The sequence below is a fragment of the Leptodactylus fuscus genome, chromosome 3 (genome assembly GCF_031893055.1).
Source record: "Leptodactylus fuscus isolate aLepFus1 chromosome 3, aLepFus1.hap2, whole genome shotgun sequence".
NCBI classification, from domain to species: Eukaryota; Metazoa; Chordata; class Amphibia; order Anura; family Leptodactylidae; genus Leptodactylus; species Leptodactylus fuscus.
Window position 1 is genome coordinate 175,129,014 of NC_134267.1, and position 13,251 is coordinate 175,142,264.

Here is a 13,251-nt window from a genome sequence, read left to right on the forward strand (position 1 = left end):
CCACTGAACCACCATCCTGCCAAAGTCCTTAGTCTATCCAAGTCTATCACTTCAATAGAATACATAATAATCTAAATAGCAAATAAATACCTATGGGAAATGAATAAGCCATGAGGGTGAACCAGCAATGAGCCACCCTCCTTCAAGCTCAAATGCATTAATTCGGGCTCCCTCCACCCCAAATATTTCCTATATTAACAGGTAGCCAACAATAATTTACTACATTTTGTCACATTTTTTTCTATGATTCCTTAACTGTTGTCTCTACATTGCAGAACTGATAATAATCCAGGTCTTGTACATATTAGTTATATAAATTGTAGCTCGGTAGAAGGCATCGTAATTAGAGATGAGCGAACAGTGTTCTATCGAACTCATGTTCGATCGGATATTAGGCTGTTCGGCATGTTCGAATCGAATCGAACACCGCGTGGTAAAGTGCGCCATTACTCGATTCCCCTCCCACCTTCCCTGGCGCCTTTTTTGCTCCAATAACAGCGCAGGGTAGGTGGGACAGGAACTACGACACCGGTGACGTTGAAAAAAGTAGGCAAAACCCATTGGCTGCCGAAAACATGTGACCTCTAATTTAAAAGAACAGCGCCGCCCAGCTTCGCGTCATTCTGAGCTTGCAATTCACCGAGGACGGAGGTTTCCGTCCAGCTAGCTAGGGCTTAGATTCTGGGTAGGCAGGGACAGGCTAGGATAGGAAGGAGAAGACAACCAACAGCTCTTGTAAGAGCTAAATTCCAGGGAGAAGCTTGTCAGTGTAACGTGGCACTGACGGGCTCAATCGCCGCAACCCAGCTTTCCCAGGATCCTGAATGGAATACACTGTCAGTGTATTCCCGTATACCCGATATATACCCCGATACCCGTTCCAACGGTGTGCCCCCCCACCTTCACCCCAGAAATACCCTGCAAGTCCCCTAGCAATAGAATTGGGGCTATATACACCCACAATTTTTACTACTGGTATACAGTGCCATTGTCTGACTGGGAATTCAAAGAATATATTGGGAATACAAATACCCTCATTTCTTGCTACTGCCATATAGTGCCAGTTTCTGACTGGTAATTCAAAGAATATATTGGGGTTACGTGCACCCACAATTTTTACTACTGGTATACAGTGCCATTGTCTGACTGGGAATTCAAAGAGTATATTGGGAATACAAATACCCTCATTTCTTGCTACTGCCATATAGTGCCAGTTTCTGACTGGGAATTCAAAGAATATATTGGGGTTACGTGCACCCACAATTTTTACTACTGGTATACAGTGCCATTGTCTGACTGGGAATTCAAAGAATATATTGGGGTTATAAATACCCTCATTTCTTGCTACTGCCATATAGTGCCAGTTTCTGACTGGTAATTCAAAGAATATATTGGGGTTACGTGCACCCACAATTTTTACTACTGGTATACAGTGCCATTGTCTGACTGGGAATTCAAAGAATATATTGGGAATACAAATACCCTCATTTCTTGCTACTGCCATATAGTGCCAGTTTCTGACTGGTAATTCAAAGAATATATTGGGGTTACGTGCACCCACAATTTTTACTACTGGTATACAGTGCCATTGTCTGACTGGGAATTCAAAGAGTATATTGGGAATACAAATACCCTCATTTCTTGCTACTGCCATATAGTGCCAGTGTCTGACTGGGAATTCAAAGAATATATTGGGGTTACGTGCACCCACAATTTTTACTACTGGTATACAGTGCCATTGTCTGACTGGGAATTCAAAGAATATATTGGGGTTATAAATACCCTCATTTCTTGCTACTGCCATATAGTGCCAGTTTCTGACTGGTAATTCAAAGAATATATTGGGGTTACGTGCACCCACAATTTTTACTACTGGTATACAGTGCCATTGTCTGACTGGGAATTCAAAGAGTATATTGGGAATACAAATACCCTCATTTCTTGCTACTGCCATATAGTGCCAGTTTCTGACTGGGAATTCAAAGAATATATTGGGGTTACGTGCACCCACAATTTTTACTACTGGTATACAGTGCCATTGTCTGACTGGGAATTCAAAGAATATATTGGGGTTATAAATACCCTCATTTCTTGCTACTGCCATATAGTGCCAGTTTCTGACTGGTAATTCAAAGAATATATTGGGGTTACGTGCACCCACAATTTTTACTACTGGTATACAGTGCCATTGTCTGACTGGGAATTCAAAGAGTATATTGGGAATACAAATACCCTCATTTCTTGCTACTGCCATATAGTGCCAGTTTCTGACTGGTAATTCAAAGAATATATTGGGGTTACGTGCACCCACAATTTTTACTACTGGTATACAGTGCCATTGTCTGACTGGGAATTCAAAGAATATATTGGGGTTATAAATACCCTCATTTCTTGCTACTGCCATATAGTGCCAGTTTCTGACTGGTAATTCAAAGAATATATTGGGGTTACGTGCACCCACAATTTTTACTACTGGTATACAGTGCCATTGTCTGACTGGGAATTCAAAGAGTATATTGGGAATACAAATACCCTCATTTCTTGCTACTGCCATATAGTGCCAGTGTCTGACTGGGAATTCAAAGAATATATTGGGGTTACGTGCACCCACAATTTTTACTACTGGTATACAGTGCCATTGTCTGACTGGGAATTCAAAGAATATATTGGGGTTATAAATACCCTCATTTCTTGCTACTGCCATATAGTGCCAGTTTCTGACTGGTAATTCAAAGAATATATTGGGGTTACGTGCACCCACAATTTTTACTACTGGTATACAGTGCCATTGTCTGACTGGGAATTCAAAGAATATATTGGGAATACAAATACCCTCATTTCTTGCTACTGCCATATAGTGCCAGTTTCTGACTGGGAATTCAAAGAATATATTGGGGTTACGTGCACCCACAATTTTTACTACTGGTATACAGTGCCATTGTCTGACTGGGAATTCAAAGAATATATTGGGGTTATAAATACCCTCATTTCTTGCTACTGCCATATAGTGCCAGTTTCTGACTGGTAATTCAAAGAATATATTGGGGTTACGTGCACCCACAATTTTTACTACTGGTATACAGTGCCATTGTCTGACTGGGAATTCAAAGAGTATATTGGGAATACAAATACCCTCATTTCTTGCTACTGCCATATAGTGCCAGTTTCTGACTGGGAATTCAAAGAATATATTGGGGTTACGTGCACCCACAATTTTTACTACTGGTATACAGTGCCATTGTCTGACTGGGAATTCAAAGAATATATTGGGGTTATAAATACCCTCATTTCTTGCTACTGCCATATAGTGCCAGTTTCTGACTGGTAATTCAAAGAATATATTGGGGTTACGTGCACCCACAATTTTTACTACTGGTATACAGTGCCATTGTCTGACTGGGAATTCAAAGAGTATATTGGGAATACAAATACCCTCATTTCTTGCTACTGCCATATAGTGCCAGTTTCTGACTGGTAATTCAAAGAATATATTGGGGTTACGTGCACCCACAATTTTTACTACTGGTATACAGTGCCATTGTCTGACTGGGAATTCAAAGAATATATTGGGGTTATAAATACCCTCATTTCTTGCTACTGCCATATAGTGCCAGTTTCTGACTGGTAATTCAAAGAATATATTGGGGTTACGTGCACCCACAATTTTTACTACTGGTATACAGTGCCATTGTCTGACTGGGAATTCAAAGAGTATATTGGGAATACAAATACCCTCATTTCTTGCTACTGCCATATAGTGCCAGTGTCTGACTGGGAATTCAAAGAATATATTGGGGTTACGTGCACCCACAATTTTTACTACTGGTATACAGTGCCATTGTCTGACTGGGAATTCAAAGAGTATATTGGGAATACAAATACCCTCATTTCTTGCTACTGCCATATAGTGCCAGTGTCTGACTGGGAATTCAAAGAATATATTGGGGTTACGTGCACCCACAATTTTTACTACTGGTATACAGTGCCAATTTCTAACTAGGAATTCAAAATGCGCAAGGCTCCCGGAAAGGGACGTGGACGAGGCCGTGGGCGAGGTCGGGGGAATGGTTCTGGGGAGCAAGGTAGCAGTGAAGCCACAGGGCGTCCCGTGCCTACTCCTGTGGGGCAGCAAGCATTGCGCCACTCCACAGTGCCAGGGTTGCTTGCCACATTAACTAAACTGCAGGGTACAAACCTTAGTAGGCCCGAGAACCAGGAACAGGTCTTGCAATGGCTGTCAGAGAACGCTTACAGCACATTGTCCAGCAGCCAGTCAGACTCTGCCTCCTCTCCTCCTATTACCCAACAGTCTTGTCTTCCTTCCTCCCAAAATTCCGAAGCTTTACAGAACAATAACCCAAACTGTCCCTGCTCCCCAGAGCTGTTCTCCGCTCCTTTCATTGTCCCTCAACCTGCCTCTCCACGTCACGATTCCACGAACCTAACAGAGGAGCATCTGTGTCCAGATGCTCAAACACTAGAGTCTCCTCCATCTCCGTTCGATTTGGTGGTGGATGACCAGCAACCCACCCTCATCGACGATGATGTGACGCAGTTGCCGTCAGGGCATCCAGTTGACTGGCGCATTGTGCGGGAGGAGGAGATGAGACAGGAGTTGGAAGAGGAAGTGGTGGATGATGAGGACACTGACCCGACCTGGACAGGGGGGATGTCAAGCGGGGAAAGTAGTGTGGATGTTGAGGCAGGTGCAGCACCAAAAAGGGTAGCTAGAGGCAGAGGCAGAGGTCAGCAGCTTAGGCGAAGCCAGGCCACACCCGGAATCTCCCAAGATGTTCCAGTTCGTACCCAGCCCCGAAAAACTCCCACCTCGAGGGCACGTTTCTCGAAGGTGTGGAGTTTTTTCAAGGAATGCGCCGAGGACAGATATAGTGTTGTCTGCACAATTTGCCTCTCGAAATTGATTAGGGGCTCTGAGAAGAGCAACCTGTCCACCACTTCAATGCGCCGTCATTTGGAATCCAAGCACTGGAATCAGTGGCAGGCAGCAACGGCAGGACAAAGGCCGCCTGCCGTTCACGCCACTGCCACTGCCTCTGCCTCTGCCTCTGCCACTGCCACTGCTGACTGTGCTGGCGATGCACTCCAGAGGACGAGCCAGGACACCACTTCATCTGCCTCCGCCACTTTGTTGACTTCTACCTCATCCTCCCCTGGTCCTGTCTTATCTCCTTCTCCTGCACCATCAAAGGCACCATCAGGCGTTTCTTTACAACAACCCACCATCTCTCAGACATTGGAGCGGCGGCAGAAATACACTGCTAACCACCCACACGCGCAAGCCTTGAACGCCAACATCGCTAAACTGCTGGCCCAGGAGATGTTGGCGTTCCGGCTTGTTGAAACTCCCGCCTTCCTGGACCTGATGGCAACTGCGGCACCTCGCTATGCCGTCCCTAGCCGTCACTACTTCTCCCGGTGTGCCGTCCCCGCCTTGCACCAGCACGTGTCACTCAACATCAGGCGGGCCCTTAGTTCCGCGCTTTGCACAAAGGTCCACTTGACCACCGACGCGTGGACAAGTGCATGCGGACAGGGACGCTACATTTCACTGACGGCACACTGGGTAAATGTAGTTGAGGCTGGGACTGCTTCCCAAACTGGCCCGGTGTACCTCGTCTCCCCGCCTAACATTCCTGGCAGGGACACGAGAAGAACACCCCCCTCCTCCTCCTCCTCTACCGCCTCCTCCTCCGCCTCCTCCTCCGCCACCGCCTCCTCCTCCGCTGTTAGATTGACCCCAGCTACGAGTTGGAAACGTTGCAGCACTGGCGTTGGTAGACGTCAGCAGGCTGTGCTGAAGCTGATCAGCTTGGGGGACAGACAGCACACTGCCTCCGAGGTGAGGGATGCCCTCCTCGATGAGACGGCAATATGGTTTGAGCCGCTGCACCTGGGCCCAGGCATGGTCGTTTGTGATAACGGCCGGAACCTGGTAGCAGCTCTGGAGCTTGCCGGACTCCAACATGTTCCATGCCTGGCCCACGTCTTCAACCTAGTGGTGCAACGTTTCCTAAAGAGCTACCCCAATGTTCCAGAGCTACTGGTGAAAGTGCGGCGCATGTGCGCCCACTTTCGCAAGTCGACAGTAGCCGCTGCTAGCTTAAAATCTCTCCAGCAACGCCTGCATGTGCCACAACACCGGCTTTTGTGCGACGTCCCCACACGCTGGAACTCAACGTTTCAGATGTTGAATAGAGTGGTTGAGCAGCAGAGACCTTTGATGGAATACCAGCTACAAAACCCTAGGGTGCCACAAAGTCAGCTGCCTCAGTTTCACATCCATGAGTGGCCATGGATGAGAGACCTTTGTGACATCCTACGGGTCTTTGAGGAGTCCACAAGGAGGGTGAGCTCTGAGGATGCGATGGTGAGCCTTACAATCCCGCTCTTGTGTGTTCTGAGAGAATCCCTGATTGACATCAGGGATAACTCAGATCACACAGAGGAGTTAGGGATAGCATCCGATCCGTCACAGCTGGAGAGTAGGTCCACACATCTGTCCGCTTCACTGCGTTTAATGGAGGAGGAGGAGGAGGAGGAGGAGGAGGAGGAGGAAGAAGAGTTGTCCGATGATGTGATGGTGATACAGGAGGCTTCCGGGCAACTTCGAATCGTCCCATTGTTGCAGCGCGGATGGGTAGACATGGAGGATGAGGAGGAAATGGAGATTGAACTTTCCGGTGGGGCCAGAGGAGTCATGCCAACTAACACTGTGGCAGACATGGCTGAGTTCATGTTGGGGTGCTTTACAACCGACAAGCGTATTGTCAAAATCATGGAGGACAACCAGTACTGGATCTTTGCTATCCTTGACCCCCGGTATAAAAACAACATCTCGTCTTTTATTCCGGTAGAGGGGAGGGCCAATCGCATCAATGCTTGCCACAGGCAATTGGTGCAGAATATGATGGAGATGTTTCCAGCATGTGACAGTGGCGGCAGGGAGGGCAGTTCCTCCAGTAGGCAACCAAGTTCTCACCGGTCCACACAAACGAGGGGCACACTGTCTAAGGTCTGGGACACCTTGATGGCACCCCCTCGCCAAAGTGCCGCCACGGAGGGTCCTAGTGTCACCAGGCGTGAGAAGTATAGGCGCATGTTGCGGGAATACCTTTCCGACCACAGCCCTGTCCTCTCCGACCCCTCTGCGCCCTACACGTATTGGGTGTCGAAGTTGGACCTGTGGCTTGAACTTGCCCTATATGCCTTGGAGGTGCTGTCCTGTCCTGCCGCCAGCGTCCTATCTGAGAGGGTGTTCAGTGCAGCCGGTGGCATCATCACTGACAAGCGCACCCGTCTGTCAGCTGAGAGTGCCGACCGGCTCACTTTGATAAAAATGAACCACCACTGGATAGAGCCTTCATTTTTGTGCCCACCTGTGTAAAGCACCCCAACATGAAACTCCATGTCTGTACTCAACCTCTCCAATTCCTCCGCATCCTCATACTCATCCACCATAAGCGTTGCACAATTCTGCTAATACTAGGCTCCCTCCAACATGATTTCCCCCAACTCTGCTGGTTAGAGGCTCCCTCCACCCTGATTTCCACCAACTCTGCTGGTTAGAGGCTCCCTCCACCCTGCTTTCCCACAACTCTGCTGGTTAGAGGCTCCTTCCACCATGAATTTGCCCAAACTGGGCTGTTTAGAGGCTCCCTCCACCATGAATTGGTCCAAACTGGGCTGGTTAGAGGCTCCCTCCACCATTAATTGGTCCAAACTGGGCTGGTTAGAGGCTCCCTCCACCATGAATTTGCCCAAACTGGGCTGTTTAGAGGCTCCCTCCACCATGAATTTGCCCAAACTGGGCTGTTTAGAGGCTCCCTCCACCATGAATTGGTCCAAACTGGGTTTTTTAGAGGCTCCCTCCACCATGAATTGGTCCAAACTGGGGTGGTTAGAGGCTCCCTCCACCATTAATTGGTCCAAACTGGGCTGGTTAGAGGCTCCCTCCACCATGAATTGGTCCAAACTGGGCTGGTTAGAGGCTCCCTCCACCATGAATTGGTCCAAACTGGGGTGGTTAGAGGCTCCCTCCACCATTAATTGGTCCAAACTGGGCTGGTTAGAGGCTCCCTCCACCATTAATTGGTCCAAACTGGGCTGGTTAGAGGCTCCCTCCACCATGAATTTGCCCAAACTGGGCTGTTTAGAGGCTCCCTCCACCATTAATTGGTCCAAACTGGGCTGGTTAGAGGCTCCCTCCACAATTAATTGGTCCAAACTGGGCTAATTAGAGGCTCCCTCCACCATGAATTGGTCCAAACTGGGTTTTTTAGAGGCTCCCTCCACCATGAATTTGCCCAAACTGGGCTGTTTAGAGGCTCCCTCCACCATGAATTGGTCCAAACTGGGCTGGTTAGAGGCTCCCTCCACCATGAATTTCCCAAAACTTGGCTGTTTAGAGGCTCCCTCCACCATTAATTGGTCCAAACTGGGCTGGTTAGAGGCTCCCTCCACCATGAATTGGTCCAAACTGGGGTTTTTAGAGGCTCCCTCCACCATGAATTGGTCCAAACTTGGCTGTTTAGAGGCTCCCTCCACCATGAATTGGTCCAAACTGGGGTGGTTAGAGGCTCCCTCCACCATTAATTGGTCCAAACTGGGCTGGTTAGAGGCTCCCTCCACCATTAATTGGTCCAAACTGGGCTGGTTAGAGGCTCCCTCCACCATGAATTTGCCCAAACTGGGCTGTTTAGAGGCTCCCTCCACCATGAATTTGCCCAAACTGGGCTGGTTAGAGGCTCCCTCCACCATGAATTGGTCCAAACGGGTTTTTAGAGGCTCCCTTCACCATGAATTGGTCCAAACTTGGCTGTTTAGAGGCTCCCTCCACCATGAATTGGTCCAAACTGGGGTGGTTAGAGGCTCCCTCCACCATTAATTGGTCCAAACTGGGCTAATTAGAGGCTCCCTCCACCATGAATTGGTCCAAACTGGGTTTTTTAGAGGCTCCCTCCACCATGAATTTGCCCAAACTGGGCTGTTTAGAGGCTCCCTCCACCATGAATTGGTCCAAACTGGGCTGGTTAGAGGCTCCCTCCACCATGAATTGGTCCAAACTGGGTTTTTTAGAGGCTCCCTCCACCATGAATTGGTCCAAACTGGGCTGGTTAGAGGCTCCCTCCACCATGAATTTCCCAAAACTTGGCTGTTTAGAGGCTCCCTCCACCATTAATTGGTCCAAACTGGGCTGGTTAGAGGCTCCCTCCACCATGAATTGGTCCAAACTGGGGTTTTTAGAGGCTCCCTCCACCATGAATTGGTCCAAACTTGGCTGTTTAGAGGCTCCCTCCACCATGAATTGGTCCAAACTGGGGTGGTTAGAGGCTCCCTCCACCATTAATTGGTCCAAACTGGGCTGGTTAGAGGCTCCCTCCACCATTAATTGGTCCAAACTGGGCTGGTTAGAGGCTCCCTCCACCATGAATTTGCCCAAACTGGGCTGTTTAGAGGCTCCCTCCACCATGAATTTGCCCAAACTGGGCTGGTTAGAGGCTCCCTCCACCATGAATTGGTCCAAACGGGTTTTTAGAGGCTCCCTTCACCATGAATTGGTCCAAACTTGGCTGTTTAGAGGCTCCCTCCACCATGAATTGGTCCAAACTGGGGTGGTTAGAGGCTCCCTCCACCATTAATTGGTCCAAACTGGGCTGGTTAGAGGCTCCCTCCACCATTAATTGGTCCAAACTGGGCTGGTTAGAGGCTCCCTCCACCATGAATTGGTCCAAACTGGGGTTTTTAGAGGCTCCCTCCACCATGAATTGGTCCAAACTTGGCTGTTTAGAGGCTCCCTCCACCATTAATTGGTCCAAACTGGGCTGGTTAGAGGCTCCCTCCACCATGAATTGGTCCAAACTGGGTTTTTTAGAGGCTCCCTCCACCATGAATTTGCCCAAACTGGGCTGTTTAGAGGCTCCCTCCACCATGAATTGGTCCAAACTGGGTTTTTTAGAGGCTCCCTCCACCATGAATTGGTCCAAACTGGGCTGGTTAGAGGCTCCCTCCACCATGAATTGGTCCAAACTGGGGTGGTTAGAGGCTCCCTCCACCATTAATTGGTCCAAACTGGGCTGGTTAGAGGCTCCCTCCACCATTAATTGGTCCAAACTGGGCTGGTTAGAGGCTCCCTCCACCATGAATTTGCCCAAACTGGGCTGTTTAGAGGCTCCCTCCACCATTAATTGGTCCAAACTGGGCTGGTTAGAGGCTCCCTCCACAATTAATTGGTCCAAACTGGGCTAATTAGAGGCTCCCTCCACCATGAATTGGTCCAAACTGGGTTTTTTAGAGGCTCCCTCCACCATGAATTTGCCCAAACTGGGCTGTTTAGAGGCTCCCTCCACCATGAATTGGTCCAAACTGGGCTGGTTAGAGGCTCCCTCCACCATGAATTTCCCAAAACTTGGCTGTTTAGAGGCTCCCTCCACCATTAATTGGTCCAAACTGGGCTGGTTAGAGGCTCCCTCCACCATGAATTGGTCCAAACTGGGCTGGTTAGAGGCTCCCTCCACCATTAATTGGTCCAAACTGGGCTGGTTAGAGGCTCCCTCCACCATGAATTTGCCCAAACTGGGCTGGTTAGAGGCTCCCTCCACCATGAATTGGTCCAAACTGGGTTTTTTAGAGGCTCCCTCCACCATGAATTTGCCCAAACTGGGCTGGTTAGAGGCTCCCTCCACCATGAATTGGTCCAAACTGGGCTGGTTAGAGGCTCCCTCCACCATGAATTTGCCCAAACTGGGCTGTTTAGAGGCTCCCTCCACCATTAATTGGTCCAAACTGGGCTGGTTAGAGGCTCCCTCCACCATGAATTTGCCCAAACTGGGCTGTTTAGAGGCTCCCTCCACCATGAATTGGTCCAAACTGGGTTTTTTAGAGGCTCCCTCCACCATGAATTGGTCCAAACTGGGCTGGTTAGAGGCTCCCTCCACCATGAATTTCCCAAAACTTGGCTGTTTAGAGGCTCCCTCCACCATGAATTGGTCCAAACTGGGCTGGTTAGAGGCTCCCTCCACCATGAATTTCCCAAAACTTGGCTGTTTAGAGGCTCCCTCCACCATGAATTGGTCCAAACTGGGCTGGTTAGAGGCTCCCTCCACCATTAATTGGTCCAAACTGGGCTGGTTAGAGGCTCCCTCCACCATGAATTGGTCCAAACTGGGTTTTTTAGAGGCTCCCTCCACCATGAATTTGCCCAAACTGGGCTGTTTAGAGGCTCCCTCCACCATGAATTGGTTCAAACTGGGCTGGTTAGAGGCTCCCTCCACCATTAATTGGTCCAAACTGGGCTGGTTAGAGGCTCCCTCCACCATTAATTGGTCCAAACTGGGCTGGTTAGAGGCTCCCTCCACCATGAATTTGCCCAAACTGGGCTGGTTAGAGGCTCCCTCCACCATGAATTGGTCCAAACTGGGTTTTTTAGAGGCTCCCTCCACCATGAATTTGCCCAAACTGGGCTGGTTAGAGGCTCCCTCCACCATGAATTGGTCCAAACTGGGGTTTTTAGAGGCTCCCTCCACCATGAATTTGCCCAAACTGGGGTGTTTAGAGGCTCCCTCCACCATGAATTTGCCCAAACTCTGCTGGTTAGAGGCTCAATCCACCCTGATTTTCAAAACAAATGTTGGTGCCAACCTCAACTTACTACAAGGGCCAAATTCACTGCTGGTGACAAGCTCTCCTCACTGCAAGTGCCAAATACACATGTTTCAAGGTGTTTTCCTACTGTCAGAGAGGTGGTATTGAGTGTGTAAAGTGTGTAGTTGTTAGGCTGTGATGTTGGGGTAATAGAGGGTCTTTGGTGTGTTAGATGCCCCCAGACATGCTTCCCCTGCTGTCCCAGTGTCATTCCAGAGGTGTTGGCATCATTTCCTGGGGTGTCATAGTGGACTTGGTGACCCTCCAGACACGGATTTGGGTTTCCCCCTTAACGAGTATCTGTTCCCCATAGACTATAATGGGGTTCGAAACCCGTTCGAACACACGAACATTGAGCGGCTGTTCGAATCGAATTTCGAACCTCGAACATTTTAGTGTTCGCTCATCTCTAATCGTAATACAAGGATAAAACTTACACATACCATACAAATGCAAACCTTGAATCTTAAGTTTTTATAGCTGCGGTAACAGTGTGAGACAATGCATGCACACAGTGTTAATTGGTTAATGTAGTATTCACTATTTGCAAGCTGGATACTTTGTTACTTGCTTCTTTGTTTCCTAGTAACAGAAATCTTTGTTGAAAGCTAATATATTCAGCTAGCCCATGTGCGGCCAACAATGTGCCCAGGAATGAAGGACTGAGCTTTAGACACTATCCACATGTAATATGAATGTAAAAATGTAGCATTTGATGGAAGTGTTTCATAAGTGATTAAGAGGAGCTTCCTTCCCCCCCCCCCCCCAAGCATATTCAACTGTAACCACCGCATTACATAGCAAACAACAGGGATAAACAACATACCTTTCTTGTGTATGTCACTTTTGTAGCTATATACAAATGAGGATTATGTGCATTATTGATATTAATGATTAACATCTCAACCTCTGCTGCATGTCTGACATCTGTTAGTATTGTTTGTTATATCCGTTTTATGTATTTGTATGTATGGATATGTATTTTTCATTTTATTACTTGTTACAATGTATCTCATCTGATCAATTCATTTATATCTTTCTTGATGGTCTATTGTATTGCTAGGTGCTCCCTTTGGGCATACTTTCTTTAGGGCTGTTTATCATGTAGGTTTGAGGACGGCATAAATTGCTCAATATTTTTTGTGCTATATTAGCAGTGTTGTTAGTCCCCTAATATTCTTTTTGAAGGACATCTACATTTAGAGTCCGGTCTCAGCAGACTTACCCTTAGTCCACATCTGCGTTTGGTAATCCGTTAAGAGGAGTCCGCATGTGGACCTCCCGAATGGAATAACAAACGCACTGGCAAGAGGTGTGCAGTGAAAGCACACAGACCCCATAGACTGTAATGGGGTCCGTGTGCTTACCGTGCGCTGCCCGCACAAATCATGCAGGCACGAAAGTAGATCACGATCTACTTTTCTGACTACATTTTCTGTGCGGACACCGCGCAGAGAGCACACGGACCCCATTATAGTCTATGGGGGTTTGAGTGCTTTCACTGCATATCGCTTGCCGGTGTGTTTGGTATTCCATTTCGGGGGGGTCCCCAAGCGGACTCCTCTGAATGGATTACCAATGCAGATGTGA